Below are 12990 nucleotides of genomic sequence, written 5' to 3'. Positions count from 1 at the left end.
TAATATAGAACACTAAGAACATAACTCCATGAGTAGAACCAGCTCAAGATTCAGAATACTGAGGGGACATGTTTTAGAAAACCTCATGAAATTATAGTCCAGAAAAGGTGAGGCTCACTGTGCCACGTCTGTCAACTGACATTTCGCTGTGTCCTTACAAGATAGAGCATTCTGTAACAGTGGGCTGGATGAAGTGACAGAACACAAGTGCAAGTAACAAGGACACAAGTAACAAGGACAATAGGAACACAAACAGTGTAAACAATTAAACAAAACAATGAGAACAGACCATAAAGCTTATTAAATACACAGACTAATTAGAGAAGAGGAGTTATACATGATAAACTAAGGTTAAATAAAGCAGAGAGCGTGACTAGGAGAGGGTGTGGAGTGTAAATAAAAGATGCCACAGGGGAGGACTAGGACTGTAACAGGTTATTAGGTAACAGGTTAATTATTGATATCCCTAGTGGAGCAGAAAGTATACAGCAAATTTTGAATCATTCACCTATTTATGAGATGATAAAATTGGTTAAATAACGAGTGATTGCCACAGTTGTAATTACACTAATGACTTCATTAGGGGCATTAATTTTGCCCTCATAGGTCTTTTACCAGTGATTAGTGCAAAGCTGAGATGATGGTATGCTGTTGTCATTTATCTAAAGAGCCCAATTTTGTAGCAACACATTTCCCATCAATACTCCTTCCAATTTTAATAAACTGATTATTTGCGTAACAGGTACAAGTCTCAATTATTGAGGAAAAACAACTTAAGCATGTGGATGTTACACGTTTGACACTCAATAATGTTATAACCATCTGCAGAAGGAATTGAATAGAGGACATTTGGCCCAGTTCTGTAAGTGGAAGGAATGAGATATGAGATTCTCATCCCATATCTCTTATTAATAAGAGTGACCCTACCCAATAATGAGCATCTAGGGCAGTAGGTCCAAGCTAGTTGATCTGCTCAATTACATAGCATGATCGGTGCAGTGGTATTGTACTGTGCAGTGGTATTGTACTGTGCAGTGGTATTGTACTGTGATAAGTTAGGCTCAGCTAATGCATGGGTATTGGCAACAGTTAACTGGATAAAAACAAAACTAAAGCAATTACAGGAGAACTTGCTTTGCAAATGTAGCTTTTCAAATATATTTTTATATGGCCTGGCATCTTTTTTCCTCTATGCACTGTTCTACCACCCTTCACTATTACTTTGGTTTGACCTTTTAAACTCAAAACAGTAAAAACATGTTTTAAGGACAGCATGCACACATTCAAGCTGACTCACTTTGAAGCTAGATCATAACAGATGCACTTGTAAAATAACTGTGCTTCAGATACTGTTGTTTTTCAATTTGCTCTTTCAGAATGCTCAAAATAAAAGCGTAAAGAAAACTAAAAGGAACAAAAACCACACATGCATTTTGAACTTCAAAGAAGTAAGTCTGAGCACACATACAGAGCTGTCTGTGAGCCGGCCTGAGAGCAGGCTAAGAGGAAAGCCTTTCAAAGCAACAAATAAGACATACATTCTGTTTTTATAGAGATACCAACAAAATGTTTTGCCCTGTTTATGTGTTTTAGTATTTTACCCAGAAATGTCTATATCAAATTTATCTGCTTGCATAAAGCCAATATAAAATACTTTTTTTTTTATAAAATATAAATATTTTATTATACATTTTTCAATATAAAATAGTTAGATTTTCTTTTAGGCATACCACAGTCTTTATTTTTTATATTTAAAATTTTTTAGGCACACATAATGTGTGTATATGTATATACTGTACTTCTTGTTCTTGTTTACTTATTGTATGTGTAAGTGTTAATTTCGTTGTACACTGTGTGATGACAATAAAGGCATCTTATCTTAAGTGTGAGAAATGTTAAATAAAGAAGATTTAGGGGACTGCAATAAATTTTTACTACATTTTAAAGGTTTAAAAATAAGAATAAGTAATACATAAAATTACAGCCCAACTAGCCTACAGCATATCACTGTTAAATCATAATGTACAGATAGACACGTTAATTGTCTTAATCCTTATATTCTCAGCTAGTTATAGGTGCATGGTTTACGGTTTTGGTTTTAGTGATTAAGGTAAACTACTTAAAAAGATAGTTAACTTTTTATCCGGGAGCAGACAAGACTGGGGAAAGAAATAGCTCTCAGGTCTATGTCTACAAAATTACGAATAGAAGGATGGAAAATGGTCCTGATTCTGTGTTTTTCAAATCCTGTTTACACAAACTTATGATACACATAGTATGAACAAGTAAGTATTGGCCAGAGTTTAAAAACACTGAGCAAAATACGTAGGTGAAATTCACCATACCATCCCCTCTGGCTGCATCCCAAACAGTGTTATTATGGCCCGATATTGGCCCAAATCACTGGATTGGATATCGGAAGGAAAAAAAACGTGTAATTCGATCCGATACTCTTGCTTAATGTACATAACACTTCAGTTTATTGCCGTTTATTGCCACTCAATCTTGATTACATCATTAACATTTGCCACTGATCTACAACTCATCTGCAACAGCCATTCAGAATTTAAAACACACTGATCTACTTAAACTTTTAGCATTTAAAAAAATCATCTACTACTGCCACATCTAAAAACACTGTTTAAACACAATAAAAATTATAAATTGCTCACCTGAGATAAAGAAAACCTTGTCCTGACTTGGAGATCTCTCACATCCTCAGTGATTAATCCATTAGTGTTATAAAATAAAACAAAATACACCGTTTCCCGTTTAGCCACAGATGTTCTCTTCAAATCCAGCAGGGTTTTTTAATAAGCGTGCTTTGGTTTTTAATAATCTAAAAACGCGACAGAACGTTACCAGAAAATCTCAACCAAACACTACGTCAATTCTAATTGGTCCATTGCGTTTGAGTGACATCTACATCTTCCAATTGTAGACACTTTTGTTAAACAAGCCAAAAATGCTGCTAAATGTTTTGTGTGTAAAAGTTAAAATAAAAACAGCAGTTTTTATTATTACTGCTTAGTTGTTTGAGAGGAGAAATGGCTGTATCGGACTGGTATCTGTATCGGCAGATACTCAATTTGCAGTATCGGTATTGGACATAAAAAAGTGGTATCGAGCCAGCCCTAGTTATTACTATACTATTTGGTATGGTTAAAGAAGCATTTAATAACTGCTATTGGGTAGACTTTATTGTGTTCCTCACTGGTTTAATTGTAGTCAATTGGGTCAAAATATAGCTTGCAGGTCTCTGGGGACCTTGGATAGAAAATAAAATGAAAGATGGATATGATTGGCTCACAGTTAAACAAGTGGTATTGCACTTGGTCTAAAATTGTTTGCTACCTTTAAATTACCATGTGATATATAATCTCAGCAGCCATGTAAAATTATTTTACTATTTAAAATGTATGTTTTTCAGTTTAGGGAGGCTTTAAGTAAAATGCGCTAAAGAATGATCCATTCACAAGGTTGGATCATTGTATGTATACCAATCATCTCTCAGCATGTCAGGGGGTGACCATACTCTCTCCATCACATTTTAACAACCATTTACAGCAAAACTTTTTCTGCCCAATATGAGTACCTACTTTTACGGAAGGTCTTCAAACTCTCATCTGTCACCTTTCTCCAGCTTTCACACATTCCTTTAATCCTATCTCGATCTCCCACCTACTCACACTCGGCCCCCACACTCCACTCCAAATCCCGATCCATCATTGTCCAGCAAATCAATAATCAATCTGCAGCAGGCTCCTCTGCTCTTGGTCCATCCGTCTTCATTGGCCAGTGTGCTCCACTCAGACTGGATGGATCATAATTTGGGGGGTGGTAATTGCTAGTCAGATAGTGGGAAGGCCATTAGGGTCAATACGAGCCACTGCTTCACTAATCCCCTCTGTCTTAATCTCTTCATCTTTCTATCTTTCTTTCCATGTCTGACACACTTCATGTTCTTAATGCAATTTTTTTTACTTTTTTAACTCACTCTGACACTCCAAAAAACTGAAAGACCTATTTCAGGTCCTTCAGTTTATGTGTGAAGTAGGAAATGTTCTGTTTTAACCCTCATGTATATCCAAAGATGTGTGTAAATGCCTCTATATAATATACAGTGCTGTGAAAAATATATATTGTGGCGCCGGCGAGCAGGAAGGATAGCGTCAGGGCCGCAAGTGAGCTGCCCTTGGCAGTTCACTCAGTGGTTTAGGGACAGACACCCATTCATACACACATACATTCATACAACAGACAAACATATAAGCTACTTACCCATCCCTCACCGCAGCCACCCCAATCCCAACAACGGGATACACGGCCACGGTGAGCTTAGACACCACTGCCGCAAGGCTTTCTGGGTAAAGCCTGTGCCGACGCTACACTGCCCCCTCCCTAATGGTCAACCGTCCCGGTGACCCACTCACCAGCATCCACTGGGTGGCTCCATGTCCGGACCTCACCCCATTACACTGCCGAGCCGCTGTTTCCACCCCCTGCTGCACCTGGCTTTCCATGCCCCCGCAACAACCCCGGGGCCAGCGCACTCAGACAGATCGGGCATATTGGCCCACCGAACCACCAAAGCCACCCAAACATCACAATCCCACTTCTGACACCAATGTGGCGCCGGCGAGCAGGAAGGATAGCGTCAGGGCCGCAAGTGAGCTGCCCTTGGCAGTTCACTCAGTGGTTTAAGGACAGACACCCATTCATACACACATACATTCATACAACAGACAAACATATAAGCTACTTACCCATCCCTCACCGCAGCCACCCCAATCCCAACAACGGGATACACGGCCACGGTGAGCTTAGACACCACTGCCGCAAGGCTTTCTGGGTAAAGCCTGTGCCGACGCTACACTATATTTGTTTTCATATTTGTCACACATTTGTAAATACTAGACAAAAATAACCCAAGTAATCACAAAATGCATTTTAAATAATGATTTCATTTATGGATGAAAAATGCTCTTTAGCCCTACCTCGCCCTATGTGAAAGGTAATTGTCCCCCTTACTAAATCAACCAATTAACCAAATTCAGTCGACACCTGGGTTTAATTTCACTAGTCACAGCAAGGCATGATTAAATCTAAACATCACTTAAACAGAACCTGTCTGGCAATGTGAAGCAGGATAGTCTAAAAAACAGCACATAATGCCACATTCTAAAGAGAATTAATACAGAGGCAAAATCATTTAAATGTTTTGATGGGTATTCAATCACTGACTGTACCCCATCTATTGCTCTGTCACCCCCTGTACCCCATTTATCAATCTGGTATAAGTGTTTTAGGTGCAGCAGTGTTGTTGAGATTTTTAAATACTGTTTTATCTTACTGGCCTCTATATTAGGAACAAAATACAGTAAGAGTACACTACTAGATACTTTTTGATCACAGTATGCTGTTGGCTTAATATTTTTGGTTGGAGTACTATTCTACTCCAAGCATAAAGACTGCAGTGTGTCAAAATCCCATTAACACTACTACACCTGCTATGCTTATATAACACACACCATGTTATTACCATGTTAATGTCATTGTACTGCTGAGAATGGTAGCTCAGCGGTTAAGGTACCAGACTAGTAATCAGAAGTTTTGTTGTTTTCAGTTAGAATTGTAACTCTACCTGAAATAAGATAAAAATGTCTGTTTAATGCTGCAAAAGTAAATGTAGAATGGTTTACCACCCAAGCATCATCTGGTCAATAAGGGTTCTATGGGAGTCCCTTTTAACTGATAACTGAGATACAGGGGTAAAAAAGCAAGAGCTGGGCTACAGTCGGTGATTGTATAACCACAAAGATCATACGTATAATATGTAAAATAATCAACAATGAGTGTTTATAGACATTTATAAGCAAACACATTTTAAATATAAAGTAAGATTAATCTAAATACTTCCTTTTGAAAGTATATCTTGGACTAAATTATAAAATATATTTTGGTATTGTAAATATGAATTTCAGTGCTGCTCAACCCATTTCATATAGCAGAACAGTGTAGTTTGTTCCGGTGTTTTTCTGCATTGCAACAAACACATCATTCTCTTTTTGAAATGTTGAGGTTTTCTCTACAAGCCTGCGCTGAAAAGTCTGCTGATGGGACTTCAGAATGGTTTCCTTAGAGAGCTGTTTTTGTTCTGCTTGGCCATCAGGGAAAACAGAATCAGTGTGTTGCTTAGTGGAGAAGTGAAGCGTTCAGTCACATCCACTGCTCTGGCAGAGTGATGTGCTGTTAATTAATTTACTCAAAGTAAACAGCATCCCAGCACTGTGCATTCTGGCTGTTACTGCCCTTATAAAACTCTGCGTTGCAAGCACCAACGTTAGATATGCCATAGAACCAAAAAAGTCTACTGTTGACCAAACAAGAGTCTGGGTCAACCATGGTTTTACAGTGCCGTGAGCTTAGAAACTGTCATGCAAGAAAGAAGCCCCTGCTTTTAAATCAGCAAGCTAAAGCTCAATTAAAGCACAGCAGTTCTGCATGGCAGTCTTCTCCAAGACCAAGCCAGTGTAAAAACTGCTGTACTGAAAAGACCTCTTTGTCTTGTATTACATATAAGCAATAATGACAGTTTATTTCTTAACATAAGGTGACAATTCGGGTTCTTCTTGACCTTGACAAGAGACCAGTTTCATGTACTTTTCATGAGTGCAGTCAAACTATTATTATTATGCGTATTATGCAAATAATCCTAAAACGTCTTCATTCCAAGCCACACAGTCCCATGTTTAATACCAATGTGTAGGAAGAGCACTGGCTCTTACAATTCCTTAACAACTAACAACAGTGGTCCAAAGTAAAACAAGGGCCTCTTGAAATATTAATGCCCTTACAAACTCTGAAAAAGAGACTACTACAAAAGTTGCTGCCATGCAACTCACACCTGCTTTCTTTTCTTTCGCTCTAATTCTTACACTAGCGTCACTCTGTACACAGTTTGGGAGCCCAGTGAGCAATAGAATAGCTAATACTGTCTGTTTAAAAAACATCAAGGTAACATAAGTCATGTAAGGGCCTAAACTGTCCCCCTACTACTAAATTCTAGACTTTTAGGTTAAAATAATGAAAAAAATCTATACAGTGTACTTTTACCATCCTAAGATCATAACTTTCTTTCTTTTTTTTAATTAGGAGTTATTTTTTCCATGGTAAAAATGTACTTTGGTTTATTCGTATTTATTAACACAAAAGAGGCTGTGAAAATTATAATTAGTTTGTTTGTTTGTTCATTTGGATTTTAACATCATGTTTTACACTTTGTTTACATCCATGACAGGAATGGTAGTTACATTACACAAGGTTCATCAGTTCACACAAGGTTATATTAAACAGTCATGGACCATTTAGTATCTCCATTTTACCTCACTTACATGTCTTTGGACTGTGGGAGGAAACCGGAGCACCTTGAGTAAACCCACAGACACGGGGAGAACATGCAAACTCCACACAGAAATGACCCAGACTGCCCCACCTGGGGATCGAACCCAGGAACTTCTTGCTGTGAGGCGACAGTGCTACCCACATAGCCACCGTGCCGTCCGAAAGTTATAATTAGCAAACATCATTATGGTAAATTCAGTGTAAATGCCCAAAAGCCTTTTAACAGTGAACTACAATAAAAAAGAACATAATCATATAAAAAGAATTCATACTTCTACACAAACCAAAGGGACACTCATAAGAATATGGCACCATAAGGTTGTAGAACTCAGTGGCTCTCACAGCACCTGACCTACTTTTAAGAAGTGGTAGCATCATGTTATGGGGATGCTGCCATTAGGATGGATTAAAAAATGCAAAGGCAAAAAGATTTTAGATAAAAATCAGCTCCCATCTGCCAAAAGGTTTCAACTGGAAAAGAAGTGTGTCTGTCAGCAAAACCATAAAACAATTATTCTGGAGTTCCCCAGTCAAAACATGATCTTATTTCAATTCATCATCTGTGGTGACTTTAACACCAGCTGTAGATGGGTGTAAGCAAGATGGCTGAATACCTCAGAATTGTTGAAATATCAGTTTTTGATTTTTTTTAAGCAGGTAAGTTGTCTTTCTTTTCAGGCATTTATTAAGAAAGCTTGTGGTTTAAAAGCACAGCAAGTAGTGTGGGTCCTGATCATTGAGACATAGGTTTAATTTTTATTTTTGCTTAATGACAGTTATGAGTTTCAATGTCTGTTTCCATCCACCTTCCAAAGAAAAGTAGACGGTGAACTGTTTTATTCGAACTGCTCCTAGGTGTGAGTAAGTAAACAGAGTGCCGTGCAATAGACTGCCAGAACCTACCGCAACCCAAATCAGGATGAAGCAGTGACAATATGAATAAGTCAAAATTGACTAGTTACTATTCAAATTTAAATAAATCATTATTTTAAAGGTGTTTGTTATTTTTTTTGTAATACTGTGTATACATTTTAGGACCAAGCCCAATTATGTGTATGGCAGTGCCATTATTATTATTATTTATTATTTCATAACAAAAATTGTGCACTTCACAGTGCACTTATTAAATGCAGCATATAAGAGTAGAGATAAAGATCTGAGGTACTTTGACATCATTATGGCAAGACAAATGGTTCGAAGTACCAAAAGCAAAGGAGTGCTCAGAGCCAGCTGTGGTCCAACAAATCCTGTTTTCTTCAAGATCATGAGGGCACATGTGCACCATTTACCCATAAAAAAGATGATCCAAGGATGCACTGTAGGACAGTCCACCTCATAATGTACAGAAGTACATGCTTGTAATGACCTGGTTCCAAATACCACTGGAATCCTTTAAGTCCATGTCTTGGTGGTTCAGAGCTGTTTTGACAGTGTATTATGTTGGTGGTTCTAATGTTTTGGCTCATATGTGTAATCTGGTTATGTAAATCAACATGAATGTAATTATGGGAACTAAACTCATTCAATTTTCCAGATGAGTTACTTGCTGTAAAATGTACCATTTATTAAATACCACCAGTTACACACTGATAAAGCTGATGACATTTATCCATTTCCAAAACCCTAAAGATCAGGTACAATGAAAGAAATACACATTGATTAAGCTGATGACATTTATCCATTTCCAAAACCCCTAAAGATCAGATACAATGAAAAAATGCTACCCAAGAAACTTACCCTTTCAATGATCAGCTTTATATTTAAATTTAGAATTCAGGCATGTAACAAAATGGCAGACACTTTAATTTTTAAAGCTTCTTGCTGTTAGTCATTAGTGCTTTCTGCTGAAATGTACTGTTTGCAATATGCAATTAATGAGTTGTTGAATGCTTTGAACCAATCCCATTCTAAATGTAATTGTCTCTGTTCCCCAGAGGCACAGGGACAAGCATGAATACGAAGCTGTCAGTAAAACATGTCTGTCTTTAATCTTCATTTGATGACTTTCACTCACACACCATGTTATAATTTAACACAAGCAACAGGGGTGGTGGGGGGTGGTGGGGAGTGTGTGCGTTTATGGGTAAAAAAAAAAAGTGAGCTTATGAAATACAATTGGTTATAGGCAGGGGAGATGCAATGTTTCAGACAGACCTACTTCTGTCAGTCATACTAGTTTTCTATACCTTGTCAGTCCCACCAGGATCTTGCAGCCTTTTGTTGTGATTTTTGCAGACAACGCTTGATTTTGCAGCAGCTTTTTAAAATGTGTGGCGATACTTATGCCATTTTTTTTGGTGTGTGGGGGCTATAATTTTTCTAAATGCTAAATCTGTGACAGTAAATATTTGTTATGAACTGTAAACAAAATTGAAAATATATACAGTGGGGCCAAAAAGTATGTAGTCAGCCACTGATTGTGCAAGTTATTCTACTTAGAAAGATGAGAGAGGTCTGTAATTTTCATCATCTCATTCAACTATGAGAGACAAAATGAGAAAAAATAATTTATTTGTAAATTATGGTGGAAAATAAGTGTTTGGTCAATAACAAACAAGCAAGATTTCTGGCTCTCACAGATCTGTAACTTCTTCTTTAAGAAGCTCTTCTGTCCTCCACTCGTTACCTGTATTAATGGCACCTGTTTGACCTCGTTATCTGTATAAAAGACACCTGTCCACAGCCTCAAACAGTCAGACTCCAAACTCAACCATGGCCAAGACCAAAGAGCTGTCGAAGGACACCAGGAAGAAAATTGTAGACCTGCACCAGGCTGGGAAGAGTGAATCTACAATAGGCAAGCAGGTTGGTGTGAATAAATCAACTGTGGGAGCAATTGTAAGAAAATGGAAGACATACAAGACCATTGATAATCTCCCTTGGGGTCAAGATCTCATCCCGTGGGGTCAAAATGATCATGAGAACGGTGAGCAAAAATCCCAGAACTACACGGAGGGACCTGATGAATGACCTGCAGAGAGCTGGGACCAAAGTAACAAAGGCTACCATCAGTAACACACTACGTCGAGAGGGACTCAAATCCTGCAGTGCCAGGCGTGTCCCCCTGCTTAAGCCAGTACATGTCCAGACCCGTCTGAAGTTTGCCAGCGAGCATATGGATGATCCAGAAGAGGATTGGGAGAATATTGTGGTCAGATGAAACCAAAATGGAACTTTTTGGTAAAAACTCAACTCGTCGTGTTTGGAGGAAGAAGAAAAACCCAAGAACACCATACCTACTGTGAAGCATGGGGGTGGAAACATCATGCTTTGGGGCTGTTTTTCTGCAAAGGGGACAGGGCGACTGATCCGTGTTAAGTGAAGAATGAACGGGGCCATGTATCCTGAGATTTTAAGCCAATACCTCCTTCCATCAGTGAGAGCATTGAAGATGGAACGTGGCTGGGTCTTCCAGCATGACAATGATCCCAAACACACCGCTCGGGCAACGAAGGAGTGGCTCCGTAAAAAGCATTTCAAGGTCCTGGAGTGGCCTAGCCAGTCTCCAGACCTCAACCCCATAGAAAATTTGTGGAGTCCGTGTTGCCCAGCGACAGCCCCAAAACATCACTGCTCTAGAGGAGATCTGCATGGAGGAATGGGCCAAAATACCAGCTACAGTGTGTGCAAACCTGGTGAAGACTTACAGGAAACGTTTGACCTCTGTCATTGCCAACAAAGGTTATGTTACAAATAGGGCTGTCGAAGTTAACGCGATAATAACGCATTAACGCGATCTCAATTTAACGCGATTAAAAAAAAATAGTGCCGTTAACGCAAATTCTATTTGGCCCTGCGAGTCATCCGTAGTTCATGTTGAGGCTTGCCACCGTTTTTCATTTGCGGTTTGTTAACATAATGTAACCGAGCGTGTAGTGATGCACTCGCTTAATAAAGAAATGAATACACGCTATATTCACAAGTTGTCGGGAGCAGAACACTTTTATTAATTCCTTCTGTTACGGTACCGGACAGCTGGAGTCATCGCGTTAGCCAAGCATGCTAGTCCATGAACTATGGAAACCCCAAAGGGTCAAAACACACTCAATTCGTGTAGAAACGTCCATCAATTGTCACGATACAACCACAGAAAAGTCTGTTACAATAACTACGCCTTATCCCACCTAAAGTACCGCTGATCTACAATGTTTGGAGAAATTCTAACCTACAATCTGACATTTATACGAAGTCAAGGGTCTCTGCTGGATAGAATTACTGCCTAGTATGTGAGTGAATAAAACTCCCTTACAGTTTTCTCTTGTCCCAGCAGTTTTTAACATAAGTACATTTAGCATAAAATGTGTTCACCATTTTAATTGTAACATTTCACTTAAAAATCCCTGTTTTCTTCTTTTTTTTAAAAATGCGATTAATCGCGATTAACTATATGAAATTCTGAGATTAATCGCGATAAAAAATTTTAATCGTTTGACAGTCCTAGTTACAAAGTATTGAGTTGAACTTTTGTTATTGACCAAATACTTATTTTCCACCATAATTTACAAAAAAATTCTTTAAAAATCCTACAATGTGATTTCCTGGATTTTTTTTTTCTCATTTTGTCTCTCATAGTTGAAGTGTACCTATGATAATAATTACAGACCTCTCTCATCTTTCTAAATAGGAGAACTTGCACAATCAGTGGCTGACTAAATACTTTTTGACCCCACTGTATGTACTGTAGCTACATTAATTTATATATATAGTCTGATCAGCCATAACATTAAAACCACCTTGATTCTACACTCACTGTCCATTTTATCAGCTCCACTTACAATATAGAAGTACTTTTGTACTTCTACAATTACTGACTTTAGTCCTTCTGTTACTCTGCATGCTTTTTTAACCTCCTTTTACTCTGTTCTTCAATGGTCAGGACCCCCACAGGACCACTACAAAGCAGGTATTATTTAGGTGCTGGATCATTCTCAGCAGTGCAGTGACACTGACATGGTGGTGGTGTGTTAGTGTGTGTTGTGCTGGATAAGACAGAAATGCTGATGGAGTTTTAAAACACCTCACTGTCACTGCTGGACTAAGAATAGTCCACCAACCAAAAATATCTCCAGCCAACAGCGCCCTGTGGGCAGCGTCCTGTGACCACTGATGAAGGTCTAGAAGATGACCAACTCAAACAGCAGCAATAGATGAGCGATCATCTCTGACTTTACATCTACAAGGTGGACCAACTAGGTAGGAGTGTCTAATAGAGTGGACAGTGAGTGGACATGGTATTTAAAAACTCCAGCAGCACTCAGCAGTGCTGGGAATGATCCACCCTTTAAATAATACCTGCTCTGTCGTGGTCTTGTGGGGGGGACCACTGAAGAACAGAGTAAAAGCAGGTTAAAAAAGTATGTAGAGAAACAGATGGACTACAGTCAGTAATTGTAGAACTACAAAGCGCTTCTATAATGTAAGTGGAGCTGATAAAATAGACAGTGAGTGTAGAAACAAGGCGGTGGTTTTAATGATATGGTTGATCAGTGTATATACAGTATATACAGTATATATATATATATATATATATATATATATATATATATATATATATATATATATATATACAGTGTATATATATATATA

This window comes from Trichomycterus rosablanca, chromosome 7, assembly GCF_030014385.1.
Source record: "Trichomycterus rosablanca isolate fTriRos1 chromosome 7, fTriRos1.hap1, whole genome shotgun sequence".
Taxonomy (NCBI): domain Eukaryota; kingdom Metazoa; phylum Chordata; class Actinopteri; order Siluriformes; family Trichomycteridae; genus Trichomycterus; species Trichomycterus rosablanca.
The sequence above is the reverse complement of the archived record's forward strand: the minus strand, read 5'-3'. Positions refer to the sequence as shown.